The sequence below is a fragment of the Canis lupus genome, chromosome 5 (genome assembly GCF_003254725.2).
Source record: "Canis lupus dingo isolate Sandy chromosome 5, ASM325472v2, whole genome shotgun sequence".
NCBI classification, from domain to species: Eukaryota; Metazoa; Chordata; class Mammalia; order Carnivora; family Canidae; genus Canis; species Canis lupus.
In genome coordinates, this window is record NC_064247.1 from 71,632,774 (window position 1) to 71,657,394 (window position 24,621).

Below are 24,621 nucleotides of genomic sequence, written 5' to 3' on the forward strand. Positions count from 1 at the left end.
TATCTTGTCTCTTTCACTGAATGGAGCTATAAAAGTTCAGTAGAATTGCATGGGGAAGCTTTTGAAGACTCTCAAAGTAAAGTAGCTGGTAGATTGGGGACAAAAATCAGAATTCAAAGTGCCACTGAACCTGTGGTGTGTTTACCACTTTTTTTCTTCCTCTACCTCGCAGCCTGGACTCAAGTCAGCTCAGAACACACAAGTGGGCATCAGTACATGCAGAGAGGGCTCCAAAAGAAGCCAACTATCTTTGGCTTGAGGAATAGGAAAGTAGATTCCCAAAGCTCAGAGACAGTAGGGAGATTCTCTATTTTGAAAAATAGCTCTACTCTCCTGAGCCCCAATGTCCAGATAATCATTGCACAATGGTGACAGTATAGTGTTAAAGATGAAAACAAGTTTGGGGGGGGGCAGGGAGGGTCCAGTCACTAAATATCTGGGGAAGGTGAACTTTCTTCTTTAATTGATCCCAAGAGGGTGTGGTATATCCCCATAGCTTTTCTCTGCTCCTGTCTTTCCACCACTTGGCCCCAGATGCACATGCAGATGTGGGAAAGTTGCAGTTGAGCAGGGTAACAAAGAACCCAGCTTTCTGGTGTGGTGACCGTAAAAATGGAACCTCAGGAAAGTGGAAAGTGTCAGAGAGATTATGGAGAAAGAGAAGGTTGGCCCTCTAAAGTAAACCTACTTAGTTGTGTATGAACTGGGCTCCTTCCACATGGAGCATGCATGATTCTGATCCCAAAGAGCATACCAAAGATTTTGAGAACTGAGCTAATAGACTACCACCCAGGTTCCAGATAGCCTACAAGGTGGGACTCATGCAGGAGAAATCCACAGAGAGCTGCAAGGGCTTTGAAAATGGGACTGAAATGGAAACCACAGCCCACAAAAGACTGGGGATAATTTTCATCCTGACCCAACAGGGTTGATTGCCTGGTAAAACAAAAATGTTGAATATTACCCATAAGATTGAAACAAGATGCAGTGTCTCCTGACCTAAGATTCAAAATGTTCAGGACACAATCTAAAATTACCTGGCATACAGAGAACCAGGAAAATAACAACTTGCAAGGGAAAAATAGTCAATAAAATATCAATGCCAAAATGACACAGATATTGGAATTATCTGACGTCTTTATAATAGCTGTTATTAAAATGATCCTAGAGGTAAAAGCTGACACTTTTGAAAAGAATGGAATAGTAGGACATTTCACCAAGAGAAGAGACATAAAAACTGGAAATTTTAGAAATAAAATTTGAATATTTGAATAACAAAACAAACCAAACAACCCCTCACTGAATGTCCTCTGTAACAGAATGGCGATTAAAAAGAGGAAAGTGTCACTAGATGAACCTGAAGAAGGATCAATAGAATATCCAACCTGAACAATGGATAGAAAAATAAGGAAAGAAATGGAAAAGAGGCTCAGGGACCTGTGAGGACAATACCAAAAGCTTTAATGTTTGTGTAAAAGACTCCTAGAGGGGAGGAGAAATAATGTGCTGCATAAAAAAAAAAATATTTAAAGCAGTAACAGCTGCAAACTTCCCAAATTTGGGAAAAGACATAAATCTGCAATTCATGAATCTCAGTGAATTTCAGAGTAAACCAAGGGAAAGACTCTCAGATGCATTATGATCAAACTGTTTAAAGATAAAGAACAAAATCTTGAAAACAGTACATTACTTATAGGCAAATAACAATTTAATTTCCTCCCAGAAATCAGGGAGGCCAGAGAATTGGCACAATACTTTGCAAGCATTGAAAGAAATAAAATATCACCCCTGAATTCTACAACCAGTGATGATATCCTTCAGGAATAGAGGTAAAATTTAGATAAAAAGAGGAAAAAATATTCCAGTTTGTCCAGGACTGAAGGGCTCCTCATGAGGCAGGACTTTTAGTGCGAAAACCAGGCAAACCAGGACAGTTGGCCACCTGAACATTCTGAGATGAAAGAAAACCAGAAGAATTTGTTGCCGTAAGGCCTGCTCTAAAAGAATGGCTTAAAAGAACTGCTGTGGTCAGAGGAAGTGATACCAGGCAAAAACTAAGAACATCCAAGAAATATAGAAAGGGAAATTAAATATCTGACTAAATAAAATGGTGAATCATTCTCCCTCTAAGTTTTTAAAATGTGCTTAATAGTTGAAAGAAAAATATGACCATAGTCTGGTGAAGTTATAGCATCACACTTAATGATGAAAGGCTGAATGCCCTCCCTTGAGATTTAGAATAAAAAAGAAGATATACTCTTAGCACTCTTATGTAACATTTTTGTGGAAGTTCTAGTAAGGATAATAAGGCAAGCAAAGGAAATAAAATTTATATGGATTAGAAAGGAAGAAATAAAATTGTCCTAATTCACAGAAGACAGAATTAAATTTTTAGAAAATCCTGATGAATCTACAAACAACAGCAATAGTATAAACTCTTAGTACTAATGACTTAGTTTAGGGAAATTGCAAGATAAAGAGTTCACATGCAAAAATCAATTATATTTCTGCATACTAGCAATGAAGACTTGAAACCAAAATATAAAAAAACAAGCAAAAAAACAAAAAACAAAACAAACAAACAAACAAAAAAAACCCACAAAAAACCTTCTGTAACAAATCCAAAGATGGAATACTTAGACATAAATCTAAAAGTCATGTACAGGATCTATATGTTGAAAGCTACAAAAGGCTAATATAAGAAATAAAAGAAGACCAAAAAAAAAAAAAAAAGACCAAAATAAATGGAGAGATACGCCATGATCACACATTACAAGACTCATCATGGTAACATGTCTATGCTTCCCAACTTGATCTATAGATTAATGCACTTCCCATCAACATCCCAGCAAGATTTTTTTTAATATCTAAAAAAACTTATTCTAAAATCTGTATGGAAAGACAAAGGAACTGGAATAACCAAAATGATTTTGTCAAAAAAATGAAGGTGGAGAAGCACTCTACCCAAAAGTATGACTTACTGTCTCTTCAGTTCAAGGAATGTCGTGTTAGTTTAATGGAGAGATATCCAGACCCAATGGAACCAAGGGAGATTTCAAAAATAGACCTGCACCAAAATGGAGATTTGCATTTTGAAAGAGGGAAAAACAATTCAATGGAGCAAGGATATTCTTTATAATAAGTGATGTTGGAAAATCGGATTTTTGTATATGTATACAAAAGGACATCAACCTAAACTTAATGTCCTATGAAAAAATTAACTCAAATTATATAATAGATGTAAAAGTAAAATGTAAAGCAATAATACATAGAAGAAACATAGGAGAAAACATAGAAGAAAATATTTGTCACCTGGGGCTATGAAAGAAAACATAGGAGAAAATATTTGTCACCTGGGGCTATGAAAAAGAGGTAACTGACATTCCAAAAGCCTAGTTCACTAAAAAAAAAAGTTAATAATTAAATCAAAATTGAAAATGTTTGCTCTGTGGAAGACACTGCTAAAAAAGGAAAAGATAAGGGATAGTCTAGGGAAGAATATTTGCAAATTATGTATACAATACAGGATATATAAGAACTCTAAAAGTCAATAGTAAAAAAGCAAAGAGTCTATTTTTTTTTAAAGGCAAAAGACTTGAATAGATATTTCACCAAAGGAAGCAAATTAGTACATGAAAAGATGTTCCATTGTTAGCAATTAATTAAATGCAAACCAGAACTTTGTTGAGATACTGCTTTGGCACATATTAGGGTATTAAAAAAAATACCGACAATACCAAATACTGGTAAGGATGCGGAGCAACTGGAACGTTCCTGTGATGTTGGTGGGAGTCTACATAGTACAACCCCTCTGGAAAACAATTTGGTAGTTTTTCATAAAGTTAATACACACTTGTCATATGATACAGCAATCCTAATCCTGAGTATTTACTCTAGAGAAGTGAAAACTTACGTGCACACAGAAACTTACTCATGAGTATTTATGAGCATTAACTGGTAAATATGGGAAACGACCTAAATGGCTTTCAGGGGATGAATGGGTAAACTCAGTGTGGGGCATCCACCTAGTACAATATTCTCAGCAGTAAAAAAGAATGAACTATTGATACACACAGTAACTTAAGATGAATCTCAAAGACATGACACTAAGTAAAAGAAAGCCAGTTTCAAAAGGTTATAGTTTATTCAGATGACATTCTCAAAAAGACAAAATTATAGTAGTTGGCAGGTGTTAAGGATGGGGGAGGGGTGGCTACAAAGTGAGAGCACAGGGAGTGTTTTGAGGGGTGATGGACCTGATCTGTGTCTTGGTTGTGGTAGTAGTTGTGTGAATCTAGGTATACGTTAAAATCAATAGAATTACACACACACATGCACACACACACCAATTTTATTCCATGTTAAGCTAGAAGGATTTTATAAATACAGAAATAGGTTTTTTTAGAAATATTTATTTGTAGTTACAAATGTATTTTCTAAATAAATTCTCATTGCAAAAATGATACTACTAAAGATGCAGCAAGAGTTGCTTGCCACCTTGACTAAACCTGTGAATCTCACTCTTCTCCCTCAGTGGAGGTGGGAGGGGAACCTCTCTTATCAGTTCATGTATGTTCTTCTAAAGGAGCAATGGTTTCTAACGTTTGGAATTTCATCTCAAAAGCTCAACTCTCTAATTATAAAATAAGTGAAATTAAGCAAGTTTGGTTCATTTAAATCCCACACATTTAAATATGTGGAAAAGATTGGTGTAAAGTAAGTGATAATGGCATTGTTATGACATTGTGTGACACACAAACATGTGTCTATGTTCATGTAGCTTATTTATAAATTATTTTATATTCCCATCTATTACACTCACTTGCACCTCAATTCTGTCAGTGTTATGTTATGTTATTTATTTTAAATGGCTTATTTCATTCCCTTTAAACCTTCCCATCTAAACTCTTTCCCATCAATCATGGATGATCACAAAATCAATCTTAGGGCAGATGTTATGAACAGACACTCAACAGATGCAAAATTACAACAGAAACAAATCACTCCTTGCTGATGTGCTAGTCCCCTGTGCTTTCTCTTGGTTTTTGTTCTTGGATCGCCTCATGCTATCTTTCACCTAGTATCTGTGATTAAGTGCACAGAGTTCCCATATTTCCGTCTCCAGATCTGAGTTCCATTTTCCGGTTCTGACTGCCTCTCTTGTTTTGGTGGGGGGTTCATTCTAGACTTATCCAGTAATGGCACCTGCTTGGCATACCTTTAGGGACTCCCTTTATTGGTTAGCAGATTGCTCCCCTGCACAGTTAGTTGTCTCCTGCGCTAATAAAGCAAAGTTTGGATCTAGACTCAAGCCTCAGGCACAGTCCATTTTTGTCCTGTCTTGCATATCCACATTCAGGATTGTTTTTCCTCTTTGCTCAATCATAGATGGTATCTCTATGCTGCCACTAACTCAACCATATTTTAATCACATTAGTTAGTCCAATTGTCAAGTGGCAAAAAATAGATTAGTAGCTTGAATAGTTGAGCTGAAATGGTTATTTCATCATCAGTGGTTGTAATGGTTCAGTGATCATAATGGGATCAGATTGAATATTTAGGACCCAATCCATTGAATAGAAATTGACCTAAAACAGTCCATTTCATCTTTCAGTGTGAGCCAGACTCAGTTCTCGTTTTTAAGCATTATCTTTTTCAATAAGATCACAAGACCACTTTCCATGATCATTTGTGTCCTGGTTTCTGTGAATTTTTGGTTAAGCATTGTTGTATGACAGCAATCATTGCATCCACAGATACAGTAATAATGGGCAGTGTGCCAAGTGATATTTTTTTGGTTCCTCAAATTCCCATGATATCCACTGTATTGATTTTATAACAAAACAACAAAGAGAGACCACCTTTATGAATGGATCTATAAAGGGAGAAGCTTCCTACATAGTTAACTATCCCTATTGCCCAACCCACCCTACACCCCGCCTCAGAAGGAGATGGCTTCCTTGTCTTTTACTCTATGTCCTGGCATCGACAAGAACTGTGTATAACAGGCGCTCACATGGGGAAGATAAAAGGTGTGGTCAAATAAAATCTGTGTGTAGTATGTCAGGCAGTGTGCTGCACCCTTTACTTGTGTGATATTTTTTAAAATTCCCATGGTGATTCTGTGAAGTTCAATATTCTATCTCTATTTCCATGGTGAGGAAGCTGAGGCTCAGAATCAGGGCCACCACAAGCTTATATAGTGACTTTGTATAGATGAGACCTCTGAAAGACATAGCTCCATGAGTTGGCTAGTGAGGCACAGGTAGGAGGATTTCAGTCTTGACCTTTCAGCTCAGAAACTTTTTGTAGTTAGCAGCCTATACAACTGTACATGGTCATCCTGCTCAGGAAAGTCAAGAAACTTACCCAAGGTCACAAATTAGAAATCAGGGTTTAATCAAGGTTTGACTCTGAAGTTCATGTTCTTGCTATTTTAAGAAACTACTTCTTGGTAAATGAATAAAACTCTTGCTGTGCTTACACTGAGTCTATTCAGTGATCAGACTCTAAAACTAAAACTTTTAAAGAATGGATGTAACAAAATACATATAGCTGGTTTCTCCAAATTAAGCTCAGATATTGCTTTTGATGGAGAATCTCTTTATTTTTGAATGTTGTGGTTGACTTTAAATTCAACTTAATCAAGCTCCAAAACCACCCCACACTCCTACCACTTCCCTTCCTCCCTACTTCAGGAGCCAAGTTCAACAGTACCTTTGCTTTATGTCATAGACAGGGCCCTGAAACGTTGGCAGTAGCATCAGGGAAAACCACAGCAGCATTAGGGGAATTCAAAGAAACCGATTTGCTCTTAGTAGCTCAAATAGCCAACTCTTTCCAAAAATATCTGCAGCTTTGTCTAATGCAGATTTATAACTCCATTCCTAATAAAGCTTTATTTCCCCCAAGTTGTGGTGTTTAAAATTCACATGATGTAATGCTGTTAACTAATGTTGCAATTTATTTCTACTTAAGGCATTGTGCAGGGGAAACATAGAAGAATAGCTTAATGGGAGTGATTCAGAATGATATTAAGTGTTAATCAAAGCACAGTAAAGTAATAATGAGCTGGATTTTCTGACCCAGGTTGAAGGTAAATTTTCCCTGAATCTTGCGCACCTCTTTATTAATTTGTAATCCTGTGCCCCTTTGAACTTCTCCTCTACTTCTGCCACATTGAGATTCACTACTTGTGTCTTCAGGGGTTCTGTTTAAGAACTTACATAGCCAGATGAAACACAATGCATTTATTTTGTTAATAAATGGGCAAGTGTTTGGTATAGACATGCAAACTTTCGGGATAAAACAAATCTGAAGAACATGTACCCAACATGAACTGGTACATGTGTTCACTGAGAAACATACAGTACAGTGCTCAAAGGGGCACTTTTTGTTGCAACCCAAATCTGGAAACTACACACATGCCATCAATAGTAGACTGTGCTACTGATCGTGCTCAGTGTATTTTCCTTCCCTTGCCTCTCATTTTAACTGATTCCAAATTGAATGCCATGCCCTCTCCCAGTTGCTCCATTCTTAAGGTGCTCATGGGTGCTCCTTCAATCTACCCAAATGCCCTGTGAATATCAGGAAGCACAGTGCCTTTGAGCCATTGGTCCACTGGGTATGCTGCAACAAGCCAACTCTGGTTGTGGATGAAATAGTAAAGGCTGATTTTTCCACTCCAAGCCTGTGGAGAGTATAATGAAGGGAAAACATTAGATCTTGCTCTGGGGCTACTATATTCAATGAGATGATGTGAAGGAAGCCCTGGGAACCAAGTAACCACTTGATAAATACTGATAATCACTTTTATTAGCTTTTAAAAGAGAGGAACAGGATATAATGAAAATGTACTTGAGGGCAGCCCAGGTGGCTCAGCCCGGGTGGCTCAGTGCCTGCCTTCAGCCCAGGGCGTGATCCTGGAGACCCGGGATCGAGTCCCACATCGGGCTCCCTGCATGGAGCCTGCTTCTCCCTCTGCCTGTGTCTCTGCCCCTTTCTCTCTCTGTTTCTCATGAATAAATAAATAAAACCTTTAAAAAATGTTACTTGATATTACCTCAAAAGTTCAAAATAATGCAAATCTGTTTCCTTCATATTTTCAATGGTCTCCTAATGTTTATAGAATGCATTCCTTAAGCCATTTTAATCCCAACATGATTTGTTACTATCCCCCGACCCCTACCCACCCAGATCACACATTGGCAAACTATGGCCTGCTGGCCAAATCTGGCCGACCATCTGTTTTTGTAAATAAAGTTTTATTGGAACTTAGCAGTGTCCATTTGTTTACATATTGTATATGGTTACTTTTTTTGTATATTTTTTATTGAAGTTCGATTTGCCAACATATACTATAACACCCAGTGCTCTTCCTGTCATGTGCCCCCCTCAGTCCCCATCACCCAGTCACCCCATCCCCCCACCTACCTCCCCTTCCACTACACCTTGTTCATTTCCCAGAGTTAGGAGTCTCTCATGTTCTGTCTCCCTCTCTGATTTTTCTTTCTCCTTTTCTCTCCTCCTGCACTTCAACAGCCATGGAGGTGTTGTGACAGACAATATGGCTAACGAACCCTAAAGTATTTATCCTCTTGATCTTTACAGAAAATTTATGCTGATCCTTTCCAGGCCTTATCTTTCCTCCAGGTCTCACTCCATAGGAGTTGTTCTAGCCCTCCTGGATTAGTGATTCCTTCCTGCCTCTAGCTATTTGCTCACACAGTTCATTCCACCCAGATTCCCCTTTTCACTGTGTCTTTCTTTCAGAAACGTATTCATTCTTCTCCCTCAGCTTTATTGAGATATAACTGACACATGACATTGTGCAAGTTTAAGGTATATAATATGATGATTACAAATATTGTAAACTGATTACCATAATAAGATTAATTAAAACCTCTATCATGTTACATAACTACAATTTATTTTTGTGCGGTGACAATATTTCATATCTGTTCTCTGAGCAACTTTCAAGTATATAATGTGGTGTTGTTAATTATAGTCACCATGCTTTACATTAGCTCTCCGGAACTTACCTCATAACTGGCACTTGGTACACTTTTACTAACATCTCCCCATTTCTTCCACCCCTTGGTCCCTGGAAGCTACCGTCCTACTTTCTGTTTCTATGAGTTCAGCTTTTTTAGATTCCACATGTAAGTGAAATCATGCCCTTGTGGCCCATTCATGTTTTACAATTGGCAGGATTTCCTTCTTTTTTATGTCTGAATAACATTCCAGTGTGTGTTTGTCTCTGTGTGTGTGTACATAGTCAAATTTTCTTTACTCATCTGTTGATGGACATTTAGATTGCTTCCATATATATCTTGACTATTGTGAATAATGCTGCAGTGAATGGTTGTAGACGTTATGAGACTCATTTAATTTCCTTTGGATATATATCCAAAGGATTGCTATATCATGTGGTAACTCTATTTTAAATTTTTTTTGGGATTCTCCATACTGTTTTTCATAGTGGCTGTATGGATTTACATTCCTACCAACAGTGCACAATATTTTCTTCATATTCTTGCCAACCCTTGTTATCTTTTATCTTTTGGAAAATAGCCGTTCTAACAGGTTTAAGGTGATATCTCATTGTAGTCTTTATTTGCATTTTTCTGATCTTTTCATGTGCCTGTTGAACATTTGTATGTCTTATTTAGAAAAATGTCTATTCCAGTCTTCTGCCTATTGTTTACTCATATTTTTATTGTTATCGAGTTATAGGAGTTCCTTATATATTTTGGATATTAACTCCTTGTCTGATACATGGTTGCATATATTTTATCCAGCTCCAGAGGCTACCCCTTTGTTTTGTTGACATTTCTTTTGCTGTGAAAAAGCTTTTAAGTTTGATGTGGTCCCACTTGTCTCTTTTTATTTTTATTGCTTGTGCTTTTAGTTCAATATTCCAAATAATCTTTGCCAAGATCAGTATCAAGGAGCTTTCTTCCTATGTTTTCTTCCAGGAGTTTTATAGTTTCAGGGCTTACATTTAAGTCTTCAATCCATTTCAAGTCAGTTTTTGTGAGTGGTATAAGATAGGAGTCCAATTTCATTCTTTTGCATGTGAATATCCAGTTTCCCAGCACCATTTATTGAAACAATTATCCTTTCCTCACTGTATATTCTTGGCTTCCTTGTCAAATATTAGTTGGCCATTTATATATGGGTTTATTTCTAGGCTCATGGTTTTGTTCTATTGGTCTGTGTTTGTTTTTGTGCCAGTACCATACTGTTTTGGTTACTATAGCTTTGTAATGTAGTTTGAAATTAGTACATATCATGCCTCCAGATTTGTTCTTTATCAAAATTATTTTAGCTATTCTGAGTCTTTGTGACTCCACACAAATTTTAGGGCTGTTTTTTGATTTCTGTGAAAAATGCCATTGGAATCTTGATAGGGATTGCCTTAAATCTATAGTTGGCTTTGATATCAGGATAATTCATGCAGGCCTCATAAAAGGAGTTTGGGAATGATTGGCATTAATTCCTCTTTAAATGTTTGGTAGAATTAACCAATGAAACCATCCTGTCCCAAACCATCCTGTCTTTAAATGTTTGGTAGAATTAACCAATGAAACCATCCTGTCCCATTCCTTGTTGAGAGGTTTATGATTACTGCTTCAATCTCTTTAGTCCTTAGCCTTTTGTTTGTTCAGATGTTTCTTTATGTTTCTGTCTTGGTAGGTTTTGTGTTTCTAGGAATTTATCAATTTCTTCTAAATTATCCAATTTGTTGGCATATAATTGTTCATAATAGCCCTTTTGATACTTTCTTTTTCTGTGGTGTCAATTGTACTGTCTCCTCTGTCATTTCTGATTTTATTTGAGTCATCTTTTTTTTCTTGGTTTAGCTAGTGCTTTGTTGGTTCCGTTTATCTTTTCAAAAAAACCAACTCATTCTTTCATGTTTTTTTCCTATTGTTTTTCTAGATCTATTTTATTTCTGCTCTAATTTTTATTATTTCCATCATTCTGCTAAGTTTCAGCTTAACTAGTTCTTTTTCTTATTCCTTGAGGTATAAAGTTAGGTTTTTTTATTTGAGTAATTCATTTTCCTTAACGCAGGCACTTATTGCTATAAACTCTTAGAACTGCTCTTGCGGCACATCATGTCATGTTTTCTTTTTAATTTGTGTCAAGATACTTTCTGATTCCCTTTTTGATTTCTTCTTGGACCCATTGGTTGTTGGCGAGCATGTTGTTTGATTTCCGTATATTGGTGAATTTTTCCTTTTTCTTCTTGTTTTGACTTTCTCGTTTCATATAATCAGAAAAGATGCTTGATATAACTTAAATCTTCTTAAATTTGTTAAGGCTGGCTTTGTGGCCCAACATATGATCTATCCTGAGGAATATTCGTGATCACTTCAGCAGCACATGTATCTTGAGGAATATTCCAAGCATGCTTGAGAAGAATGTGCATTGTGGTGCTATTGAATAGTCTGTATGTCTGTTAGGTTCATTTTTTTCTGTAGTGTTATCCAGGTCTGTTGTTTCCTTATAAGTTTTCTGTCTGGATTATCCAATGCAAAGGTGCAGTATTGAAGTTCCCAAAGATTACTGTATTGCTATCTGTTTTCCGCTTTAGGTGCTCCAAAGCTGGGTGGATATATATTTACAATTATTTTATCCTCTTGGCAAATTGACTCCTTTATCACTATATAGAGACATCTTTTGTCTCTTGTGTCTGATTTTGACTGACAGTCTATTTTACGTGATAGAACTGTAGCCATGCTTGCTCTCTTTTGGTTACCATTTGCATGGAATACTTATTTTTCCATCCCTTCACTTTCAGTCTATGTGTGTTTTTAAAGCTAAAATGAGTCTCTCTCTTCTGGATAGCACATTGTTGGATTTTTTTTTTCTTTCTTTATTCATTCAGCCACTATGTTTTTATTTGAGGAATTTAGTCCATTTGTGCTTAAAGTAATTACTGATAGGTAAGGCCTTGGTTTTGGCATTTTGTTCATTGCTTTGTGCCTTTTTTTTTTTTTTTTTTTTAGTTCCTTTGTTCTTTATTTCTCTGTGATTTATTTTTTGTAGGGGTATATTTTAACTCCTTTTTCTTTACCTTCTGTGTATCTACTGTAGGTTTTTTTTTGTTTTGTTTTGTTTTGTTTTTTTTTGTGGTTACTGTGAGGCTTACATAAAACATCTCATATACTAATAGCTATGTTAGGCCAATAACAACTTACCTTCAATTGCATGCAAAAACACTTTGGCTTCTCCTTTCCTCACATTTTACACTATTGGTGTCACACTTTACATCTTTTTATGTTGTATATCCATTAACAAATAATTATAGCTGTAATTATTTTTAAACTTTTGTACTAGAGATAAAAGTGATTTATATAGCACCATTACAATTTTTAGGAATTTTGAATTTGACTATGTATTTACCTTTATTGGTGAGTTTTATACTTTGATATGTTTTCATGTTGTTAGTGTCCTTTCATTTCAACCTGAAGAACTCCCTGTGGCATTTCTTGTAAGGCAAGTCTAGTGGTGATGAACTCCTTAGTTTTTGTTTTTCTGGGAATTCCTTTTATTTCTCCATTGCTTATGAAAGATGATTTTGCCAGGTGTATATTATTTGGCCATGGTTTTTTTTTTTTTTTTTTTTTTTTGGCCATGTTTTTTAGATGGGTGCCCTCCTCAAGGGTGATGACTCCAGGAGCCTTGCCCTAAATAAGTACTCCATCTAGGTTAGTGCAATGAATAAATTAATCAGGGGACTCAACCAGCTCATGAAGATCCAGCCCTAAAATTCAGGCCTCAGACATCAAGAAACCTTTTGCTTTCAGAGACCATCTCTCGATTGATGGCTCCTTCACTACAGTGGCTTCTGGCTCACTACCCCAGTCAGCAAGCAACAGGAGTGATTGGATTGGGGTTGTAAAAGTCACATTCCCTAATGAGAAACAACGTGGGGACTAGGTCCAGGAAACCAGCCCAGTTGGTAACACCCTTGTAAAAAAGACTGATAAATAAATAAGCTAGCCATCCAGCTTTTCTTCTCCTAAGCAAATGAGATGAAGCAGCTGTCCTTGGAAAGAGGCCCTGTGCTTTGTTAACTGGAAACAGATTAGCCGACTCAATCGGCCCGACCGCTTTTTTCAGTCTGTGGCCTTGCAACAGTTGAGAAAGGGGAATTTTTGTTAAAAGTTTCTCTGGCAAGGGCCAGGCAGCAAATGACACTAGCCTGGCCTGAATGTTTCACGCTGGTGGGTAAAAATACTTTTTTTTTTTTTTTTTTTGGATTCTCATCTTTAACTTTCCTGTGGGTCTTTGACAAAAACCTCAGGGAATTCTATAGAGTGCATGTTGTCAGTATTTTAATCAGCTTCAGCTGTCAAAACTCTTGTAACCCGCCTCTTCTATTTAAAATGTGTCTTCTAGGCATAAAATAATTAAAGGTGCAGGGCCATACAGGAGGCTCAGAGCCATTGCAATGTGACAAAACCCTATGGATGAAAGGTATTATTTCAGGAAGTTTTAAATATAAATTTTGTTTTGTCAGAAGGCTGCAGGGCACACATTTTCTATACTGTCAAGCTTGATAGTAACAATATTTATATTTCAAATAAAAAGATTAAATTGCAGTCTTATGTGTTTCTGCTTTTCGTCATTTTTTTTTTTTTTTTTTTTGACTAGTTTATCATAGTGCTGCTTTCTTGGTATGTCATACTTTTTTTTTTTTTTTTTGCTGACAATACTTTTATTTTATTGAAACATTCTGCCTTTTACTGTCAATCTTAGAGTTGAAATAATGAAGGCAGACAGCCATGCCACTCGGGTTTGGTTGTTTTACAAACGTCTTGTTTTACACCTTGTTGAAAGCTTTGTGAAGAAAATGCAAAACAACAAACCCAACCAAATAACAAAAAACGCTCAGGCCAATGTGTTTAGCGTGTGTGTTGAAAAAAGCTTTGAGCTCTTCACCTGGAGTCATGTGCATGCATTTTCATCTTGGTGTTAGAAAGCAAACAGCGCACAGGCAGGGCCAGTGAGCCCCAGGAAGGAGCGTGTGCTGTTTGCTGTGAACGGCTGTGCTGGCCGCTTTTTGTCACAGGTTGTTAGCTGCAGCAGCTCTACTGTCTCCAAAGGGGCCAAGGCCGGGGAGTTTTCTGAGCCATGGGTGCTGATGAGTTTCTTGAGTTTCTAGGCTGGCTCAGTGTCAACCCTTCAGTATCACACTTGACACAGCTATCTGGGGACAATGTGCAGAGTGAACATCTCTCACACTTGCTGGACCAGAGCCAGATAGCTGCTGGGGGCTGGGGGCACCCTGGTGTTGAGATGGAGGGAGAGTCTTTGCCTTCAGATGGCTGCACCCTCTTCTTCTCACTTGGAAACTTGCTCTGTTGAGGGAGAGTCAGCTGGTTGATCAGAACTCTTCACTCTACCCCCTATAGTGTGCCTTTTAAGCATCAAGGAGGCCCAAGGGAAGTACCCTCATCTCTTGAGATGACAAGTCACATGGGAACAGGCATTTTTTATTCCCTGCCTGTAGCAGACATCACTAATCAATCTCAGTGCTTTTACGCTCCAGTTGCACCTCAGAATCCTTTTCCACATAGTTTGAGGGTCCCAGTCACAACCAATCAAGGGACAGGCCATCTTTGCACCACCAGCTACCTCTGCAGGGCACAGGGACACCAGTCCACACATGTCCCTAGCCATCTCATGACTCAAGCAATACTGTCACTTTAATGTTGCAGATCACAGATCCAAATAAATCACATTTTAACCATACTTCAGTTCAAGAAGTCCTCTCATATCCTGATCTTACATGGTAGCTTGGAGCTTGCAAAAGCCCCAAAGTGAAACCTGCCAAGCAAAAAGCTACTTCTGCCACATTCTATTGGTGAAAGTGAGGGAGGAGCAGCCCAGATTCAACATGGGAGGCAAGCTTCACTAGAGGCTATCTTAGGAGTCTGGCTGTCACAAGAATGCTCACTATAATCTAGAGGATAGCATCTGATTCATGTGGGAGGGATTTGCTATTTCATCAGCTCAAAAGTGACCTTTTGCTTTTGAATTAAAACCCATACCCTTTAGTGTAACTATTAAGGCCTCACAAGATCTAGCTTTAGTTTGTCTGGTGACAAGCTGCCATGCTTTTTCAATATATGAAATCATGTCTGTGAAATGCATATTTTCTTCAATTTCCTCATCCCCATGTGATCATTTCGTCATCCTGGATGATCCAGTTCCAGTGGTCCCTACTGTCTGCCACTAACAGAGCCAGAATGAGTCATTATTTCCTTTGAGCTCTTATAGGACCATGGAAGGCAGGAAGAGATGGAGGAGGAGGAGGAGAAAAAGGAAAATGAGGAAGAGTTATTTGCATGAATCATAGATGAGAGGGAAAGCCCAACAGTTTGAACCAATGATTGCATGGGCAGTTATGATTATGAAAACATTGTTTTCAATGTGTCAGCATACATGTACACACACACACACACACACACACACACACTCTGAAGTTAAAATGACAGAAGCTGAGTCAAACCTTTATTCTTTCTGGTCTAAACTACACCAGCAACCTAGAAACCTATTGATAATATCATCCCATTTGAACTCACATTGCTATAACATTTTCCACAAGACAAACCCTGTTTGTCTTGGCCATGTTGCATGTCAGCCTGTACATGGAAAGGGAAACAAAATTTTGGTTAAATCTGAGTCATTCACTATACTAGGCAGGTTAGATACCTGTCTTATTTATTTATTTATTTATTTATTTATTTATTTATTTATTTATTTATTTAAGATTTATTTATGATAGACATAGAGAGAGAGAGTGGCAGAGACACAGGAGGAGGGAGAAGCAGGCTCCATGCTGGGAGCCCGATGTGGGACACGATCCCGCGACTCCAGGATCGCGCCCTGGGCCAAAGGCAGACGCTAAACCGCTGAGCCACCCAGGGATCCCACCTGTCTCCTTTAATCTTATGTCTTATGATATTCAGTGGTAAAGGATAGCTTAAGCAAAAGCAGAAGATAGTTAAAAAAAAAAAAAGATACAGAGTAGAGTCTTATGGAAGCTGAGGAGATGAAGTGTGAGCAAGCCTCACTAGTGCTAGGAACATAGTCTGCAGAAGCAAGAAGTCCCTTTCTCTGGTCCTATCAGCTTTTGTGTCTAATTCTATACAGGTGTCTCTCCTCTTGCTCTTGTCCTTCTTCTCTTTCATTTATTGCAAGCCAGGTTTCTTCACTTCTTTGCATGTGGTCCAAACATAGCCATACCATGATAAGCTTTATGCTCTCAACGGTCATGTCTGAAGACCTGTATTTCTATGTCCTGATGCCATATTTCCAAGAAGGAAAATATGACTGGTCCAGCTGGCCACCAAGTGTTTCTGAGAAAAGTGACCACTTTTGGTCCAAACAGATGTGGCTACTGTGAGGGGTCATGGGGACTTCACTTTCTACCATGTGGTTTTAGAGGCTCCTTCATGTATGTTTTGGGGGAGATGTTCTCAGATAAAGGCTTGTGACATGGGTGGGAAGAGATCTGAAAATGCTTATTAAGGCTACAAAATAATTTGTAATTTTGTAGACAAGAAAATGCAACTTTAAAAACTTTATTTTTGGAGAGACACTCTTTGTCATACCTTAGATTTAACACAGAGGCTCTCTTCATGGACCACACCCAGTATCTCTTTCAGCCGAAATTTGGCATAGTCATCTCCAAATACCAGTCTTTCTGTCTCTTTTTTCTTTCTTTTCTTTTTTCAATCTTTTTTTGTCTTTCTTTCTTAATCACGGAGGGGACCATCATTATGACATAGACCACAGCCCATTTACTTCAGGGTTGACAGGTCAATGGCATGCTTAGTATGTAACGAAAGAAAAGGCACTCCCTAAAAATGCTGGAGGGGACATGGCTAACCTCTGGTTTCATGACCAGGAATCCATAAGGATAGAGTCACTAGGAAAAAAGTGATTTTTTTTTTGAATAGGTGATTGATAGCTTTTGAATAGTTTTTGAATAGGTAGTAGACCTGAAATTACTGGCAAAGCAGGGTTTCATTATCAAGAGCCAAAAGAGTCATTCTTAGCTTAAACAATAATGTGTCACAGGGTGGTTTTCAAAGTTTTACTTCACTGAGAAAATATATGACAGAGCCCATTATAGTTCACCTCAATCTACAAAATGATTTTTAAGTCTTCATTGAGAAACTTAAAGTCTCTGTTGTAAAAAAAAAAAAAAAAAAATAGAAAAGCAAAACCAAAAATCCAAAATAAAACAAAGCAAAACCAATATTCTCATTGTGTGAAAACATGGAATAGAGATTTATCATGTGGATCTGATCCATTTTCAAGAAAAAGAAAGAAAGAAAGAAAGAAAGAAAGAAAGAAAGAAAGAAAGAAAGAAAATATGTAAGAAGAGAGAGGACAGGACTATGTCAAAATCTATAATCAAACTATATAAAAGCAACAGAAAAAGACTTAACAGATCTTAGGAAGCAGATTAATATAGTCGATCTCTACTCAACCACCTATAGAAAGCCTAGTCTCGAATACTTATCCAGTTGCAAGTAATACCTAAAGCTGTTTCCCAGGACCTGCTATAAAGGGGAGATGTTCTGAGTTCAACTCTTCCTGAATAAAAAATAAACACTGCACAAACTCAAGCAAAGAGGCAGCACTCTGCCTAAATTCAGGCTTACGGGAAGAATTTATCTATTAGGGGCACTTAGGACAAATAACACCTAAAATGTGAGGAATTGCTGCAGAAAGGGGGAGATTCAGTCCTTTTTTGGGGAGAAGAGACTCAACAGGGAAGAATTAGGTGGGAACAATATGCTCATATTCAAGTCTGCCATGAACTGTTATTGACAATACCAGCAAATGAATCAGGAAGCTTGCTGGTTTTGGTGATAAGGAAGCTGTCACTTTTCCTGCTGAGATTGACATGCCTCATGCCATCAGTAGAATTGATGTCTGTTCAATAATACTCAGATCTGTCCCAGAATCTGTACAAGAACATCTGATAGTTACATCAGACTTAAAAGTGAAATGCTAGAGAGGAGCATGTCCAGATGGACACAGATGTTCTCAGACAAAATAAGGTTTAAAAAAAATTATTCAAAGCTGTTTAACAGATGCCACGTTCAACAAAGGAATGAATGGTTCACAGCACAAGTATTGGTTTTGGAGTAAAGTATTTTGTATCCAGTTCAATGGCCATGGCTTCATTGGCCTTGTTCTTGGGGCCATGATGGCGAAGATTGTTTTTGGTAATAGCTGACAGTTACCGAGCTCTTGCTAGATGACAAATTCAGCTTGACCCGCAGACCTCACTTACTCCAAACCTTAAAAGCATCAGGAGGCCATTATCTCCATCCTAGATGGACACTGAGGTTTAGAGATACTGTGCTGTTTGTCCAAGATCATATAATCAGAAAGTGATGGATTGCTAACTAGAACCCGGGCTTGCTGAAAGCAGAGTTCATGCTTTTAAAATGGTCAGGATAAAAACCTGAGCTTCAGTTACACTCCAGACATATTTAATTTGTGCCTGCTCCTCCCCTGACCTGGCCAGACAGAGGGAACACAGAGGGACAGTAACCACCCTAGGAATCATATGTTTTCAGGGTCATGATCTTAACTGAAACTCAGCACTGCCCTGGACTCAGGCTCAGGCTTTATGCCTCTGTCCTATTTCATGAACATCAAGTCCTTGCCATAGCAATGCTCAGAGAATCATCCCAAATTCCATGATCTGCTGATGTGACTCTCCAAGAATTTGTCTCATGGAAGTGAAAGTAAGAAAATGGAATTTAGTAACTTCCATTGATCTAATGAACAACAGAAACCCATTTGTATTCTTTTACTCATTACTTTTTTTTTTTTACTCATTACTTTCTTTAAGAAATTAAATGAAGTGACACATGTAAAGTACCTAGTGCGTGTTTAATTATTGGTAACCTTCACTATTTCGACATTATGCTCAGACTCTTAATACTTTGTAGCCTCTCTCATCCCCAGAAGAAAGCACTTGAGTTTCCATTTGGAGTATCCTTTGGATACTAAGGGCATAGAAGTTGCTTAAACAGCGGATAAGGTTTATTTGACAAAGCAGTTTTCCACCCAAAAAGGCCCAATCAGCCCCATGAGGCAAACGGCTCTTAAATCAATCTCTGTAGAGTTGGACGGCAAGATCTGTTACATCCCCGTCAGCTTTCTAGCACCCACTGAGGGGAAAAACTTCCCCCAGCCCTCCCAGATCTCTGTCTTTAGAGGACAGGAATTTAAATCAAGGATAGAATGGGCCCTCCAGCCAGGAGTCAGTGAAGCACCACAACAGAGGAGCCAGTCTCTTGTGGACATTGTCGGTGGGTTACCCTGGATCCAATGTAACTCCTACCAATAGGAAACTTTCTTTCTTTTTTTTTTAGATTTTTGATTTATGTTTTATGTTTCTCATCTTCATTGAATAGCTCTTGTGCCTCAGGGGAAAATTACTCTATCCATAGGCTCAAACGTGAGCTGGGTTAGTTGTAAGAAAATGGTCTCCCCTGTCAGTGATTGTTCTGGGAAGGATGTAGTACCCCATTGGGCCTGTGGATACAAGAAGCAGTTTTCTGGGGGATTCCTTATCCTTCAGGGCAAAGTTTCTAGAGCTGTGCTATATAATAAGATAGCCACCAGTCACATGTGGCTACTGAGCACTTGACATATGGTAAGTCCACATAGATACCAGGTCTCAAAGACTTAGTATGAAAAAAGGATGCAAAATTTCTTATTGATACTTTTACTATTGGTTTCATATTGAAATGCTAGTATTTTGCATATTTTGGTTTAAAGAAAATATATTTTGATAAGTTTAATTTCACCTGTTTCTTTTTAACTTTTTTGAAATATATTTTTTAAATTCAAGCATAATTAACATATAGTGTTATATTATTTTCAGGTGTACAATAATTCAACAATTCTATACATTTCTCGGTGCTCATCATGATAAGTGTACTCTTTAATCTCCATCCCCAATTTCCCCCATCCCCCTACCTACCTTCCCTCTGGCATCCATCAGTTTGTTTTCTAAAGTTAAGAGTCTGGTTTTTTTGTGTGTGTTTGTCTCTTTTCTCTTTGTTCATTTGTTTTATATCTTAAAAATTTTTAAAGATTTTTCTGTTTTATTTATTTATTCGAGAGAGAGAGAGAGAGAGGCAGAGACACAGGCAGAGGGAGAAGCAGGCTCCATGCAAGGAGCCGGACGCGGGACTCGATCCTGAGTGAAATTGTATGGTATTTGTCTTTCTCTGGCTGACTTATTTCACTGAGCATTACACCCTCTAGATTCATGTATGTTGTTGCAAATGGCAAGATTTCATTTTTTTTATCACTAAGTAATATTCCATTCGTGTGTGTGTGTGTGTGTGTATACATACATTTATCTTCTTTATCCATTCATCAATTAATGGACACTTGGGCTGCTTCTATATCTTGACTATTATAAGTAATACTGCAATAAACATGGTGCACATATCTTTTGAAATTAGTGTTTTTGTTTCCTTTGGGTAGATACCCAGTAGGTGGAAGTACTAGATCTTTTTACCTTTTTAATATGACTATTAGACCATTTAAAATTAGATATGTGGCCTACATTCTATTGGACAGTGCTATTTTAAAATGAGTCCTTTTAGTCTTCTGGACATTATTGTATGCAGAGGCCAAGAAGTATTGAAGCCATGTTGCTGTAAGCCTGTGGGTAGAGCCAACACAGAGGGAGGGACAGAGTGAAGAGACAGAGCCACAACGTGACGTTTGAAGAACCTCTGTACTTCTGGTTACGTGACCTAACAGATATCTTTATTGTTCAAGCAAATTTGAGATGAGGTTTCCTCTTACTTTCTATTGAAATAATTTAAAATTGTACATGGCCTTCAAGTCTTCCTTCCAGAGAACTCAGGGAAGGAGTTACACTGAAGTGTGAGTGTTTAGACCAGAAGTGAAAGCCTTGACCTCCCAAGTCTAGTGACCAAGCTCTGAAGGAGCTGGGCAGGCCGCCTTTCAGATAGGATAGGAAGGTGTTTCCAGAAGGTTGAACTGTGAGTGATGCCTTAGAGCTGGGAGATCATTTGTGAGGATAAACCCTAGGAGGGGGACTGTGGGGCAAATACGGAGCATGTGCCTCCTGGCCTTCCAAACGTCTCTAGCAACGCTGGAAGAAGATGAGGCTTATTCAACCTGGACAAACAGAAGGACTGTGCTAGTCACTTCCCTTGGCCCCTGAAAGACATTCTCCACCTTTCTATACCCTGCTCCCTTTCTGTAGGTCTTCAGGAGCTTGTAATACCTTTCAATAAATTGAGATCACAGTTCCTGCCAGATGATCCTCTCCTTCGAGGTACCATACCCTTCACCTTCTCCCTTGTCCATTCGGGCCTAGCAATAGTTATGGGGCCCCCTTGCTACTAGCCCCAAGATTCTAAACCTGATTGATTACCTATACCTACCCATACCATTCATCAGTAATCTTTATTAAACTCACCGTCAGTGGTCCAAATTGACTATGGTATCTTTTTCTTTAGGGACTCTGATACCATGGTGCTTCTGGCTCTCCCATGATTTTCTTTGACCAGGTTATGAGACAAGGTTACCAAGGTCACATACTGCCAGATTCCAGAGTGTGCTATGATCAGAGAGTAGTGGTGTGACTGGTGGATTGGGGCAGGAAGGTGACAGGAGTTGGCTCAAGGAATGAGCCACATGAGGGAGGGGAGACAAACCTTCCCAGCTGATGGTGATTTGGTTTGGACTGTTGACATGGAAAGCCAGAAGTGCAGGTCAGAATGTCCTGATCTTCCCTCTTGACTTGTGACCCACAAGGTCATCTGCAAATCCTACTCTTATTTGGGCCTTTTAGGGTACACATAGAGTTTCTAGAAACCAGTTCTAAAGATCCCACATATACCAGGCATTCATATTGAATGAACTTCCTGGATATGCAATAAAGACTGAGCTTACAGAACTGTGGAGCATATATTGACTATTTATGACTTTGGTAGGTGGCCACATGATATGGTCTGGGTTAGCCCAGAATAAAACTGGAAGATTAGAGAAATTGGACTCAGACATTCTTACCTCTCTTTCTCTAGGTTCTGCTATTCTTTTTCTTCTTTCACCTCTTCTTAAACTTCCTAGCCCTTGGGGTCTATTGGCTTACTGTTTTGCTTGCTTGCTTGCTTTCTCTCAAAGATTTTATTTATTTGAGATAGAGAGAGAGTGAGCAAGCAAGCACAAGCAGGGGGAGGAGCAGAGAGAGAAGGAGAAGCAGACTCCCCGCTGAGCAGGGAGCCTGGCATGGGGCTTGATCCCAGGACCCTGAGATCATGACCTGAGCTGAAGGCAGATGCTTAACCAATTGAGCCACCCATGCACCCTGGCTCAGTATTTTTCAAATACCAGTCATTCCTTTGTATGCTACTCTAAGATTTTTGGCAAATAATTACAACCAATAATAATTTATTTAATATTTTCTTAAACTGACTTGCTCATTGTTGTTGTTGTATTTTAACTTCGACTGCCTTGTCCTAAGCATTGACATGTGTGAAACCACAGATTTGACAACTGAGTTGTAATATTTTTTGTAATTATACACAGATACCTAATCATGATAATTCAAAAAATCATGTGCCAATTAAACCATTCCAGGGAACACCAGATCTATGGGTGCCCCAGCTCAGGAAACATGAAATTGTCTGACAGATTCTGAAATAGTGCCGATGATGGGACTGTCTATGTGGGCGCTGATACAGCAGGCAATAGCCACATGTAGTGACTGAGTACTTGAAATGTGATAAGTGCAATTACAAAACTGAATTTTTAATTTATTTAATGAATTAATTTAATGAATGTAAGCTTAAATTTGAATAGCTACATGTGGTGAGTGGCTGCCATATTGGACAGCACAGCTCTAGGGTATCTGCACTTAAAAATAAATCTTGGCAGAAGGGATGAACCTCGAGCCAGATCCTGTGTAAGCAGTTTGCATATTTTTTTCCTTCCTGTGTTCCTAAGGACCCTGTGCGGGAGGTATTAGCACATTGAGGCAGTAGGCACAAGTCAGCGATGGGAGGATTTTCCATTGCATCCTTAAATACACAAACAATGAAGCCATCCTCTGTTATTTACAGAGAGAGAGAGAGAGAGAGAGAGAGAGAGAGACCTGTAAGTGAGCAAATTGTCATCCAGTTCCAGACACATTCAAGATTTAAAAGGTTGACATTCCTTTTTTCCTTCTTGCTCTTTTTTTTAAAGAATCATCCAGCCCTCCTCATTAACTAGATATCTTTATTCTCTAAATATTTACCACCCAAACGAAATTTACAGTTTAATTTGCTGTATAAAATCATTTATTGACTGATAAACCTCATTACTAAGCTCTAGCACAGCCCCTGGTACTCCCGACAGTTTTAATTCTTGTAACAGCAGGCTCCTGTGAGAGAAAAACAATCCTGTCAAATGAACTGTGGGGGTCTAAATTATTCAAATACACTAAATCCATGCAGAACCCTTTCCCCTGCTCATAATTTTTCTCTCAGAGCCAACAATTAACCAGCAATATTCTAACTTGAACAATGACAGCCATTCTAACAGAATTCTGGGAATGGGGAACATCCCACCTTCCCACGTGTCCTTGTGCTCCTGAGGGCACCGGAGGAGTGACCCCCTACAGGAGCCCCTGTGGCAAGGGGAGGTGTTCTCTACCCAAACGCCTCACCTCTTGAGAGCATATTATTCTCTGTGCCTCTCTCTCCTGTCCCCAGGTCAGAGACTATTCCGGAAATCAAGGTGTGTGTGTACGTCTGTGAGTGTTTCTAGCATTTATACCAGATGAGCACCAGTCTGCAATTAGTTAATTGCACACGTGTTTTTCTGCCTATGGGGGAGAAAGGGCCCCTAGTTTCCTACCTGCAAATGCAACCAAACTAATTATTGAGCTGGTGATTTAGAAGGCAAACCCATTTAATTGAGCCTGCAAAATAGAAAAAAAAAAAAAAAAACAACTAAAAATGGTAGTAGCGCAGAAAAACAAACAGCAAGAATCCGTCTCACTCTTGAGAAGGAAACTCTTTTCTACCGTGTTGCGCGTCAGTCATGATCTGCACAGTGAATGGCCTTAAATGCCCATGGATGCTGTTTTTTGTTTAATGTCCCATAGCTTGTGGCTGCCCTAATGGTGAGGGATCCCTTGGCGTGATGCCCAATGTCAAAGTTCTTAAATCTAAAAAGATACTTTTTAATTTTTTAAAAAAGATTTTGTTTATTTTTTCATGAGAGACACAGAGAGAGATTAAAGAGGCAGAGACATAGGCAGAGGGGGAAGCAGGCTCCATGCAGGAAACCCGATGAGGGACTTAATCCCAGGATTCCAGGCTCATGCCCTGAGCCAAAGGCAGATGCTCAACTGCTGAGCCACCCAGGCATCCCAAAAAGATACTTTTTCAAAATGTTGATCTTGATGGTTCATCCATGCGTTCATTCTTTTATCAAATATTTATTGAGTGTCGACTCTCTGCCAAGCTTGTAGTACCTAGGAAGCATCACCGCGCTGGATGTGGGAGGAGAAGCAGAAGAATGACACTT

At 38.6% G+C, this 24,621-nt stretch overlaps 1 long non-coding RNA gene across 3 annotated transcripts in view; it reads left to right on the forward strand.

Annotated features, from left to right (window-relative positions):
• Nucleotides 1-23,641: 23,641 nt before the first annotated feature.
• The window catches only part of LOC125752123 (uncharacterized), a 73,553-nt gene continuing 72,573 nt past the window's right edge, over nucleotides 23,642-24,621 (forward strand). For all 3 annotated transcript variants that reach the window (XR_007410960.1, XR_007410958.1, XR_007410959.1), the window contains exon 1: nucleotides 23,642-23,826. This is a non-coding gene — a long non-coding RNA (uncharacterized LOC125752123). The remainder of the gene's footprint in view (nucleotides 23,827-24,621) is intronic.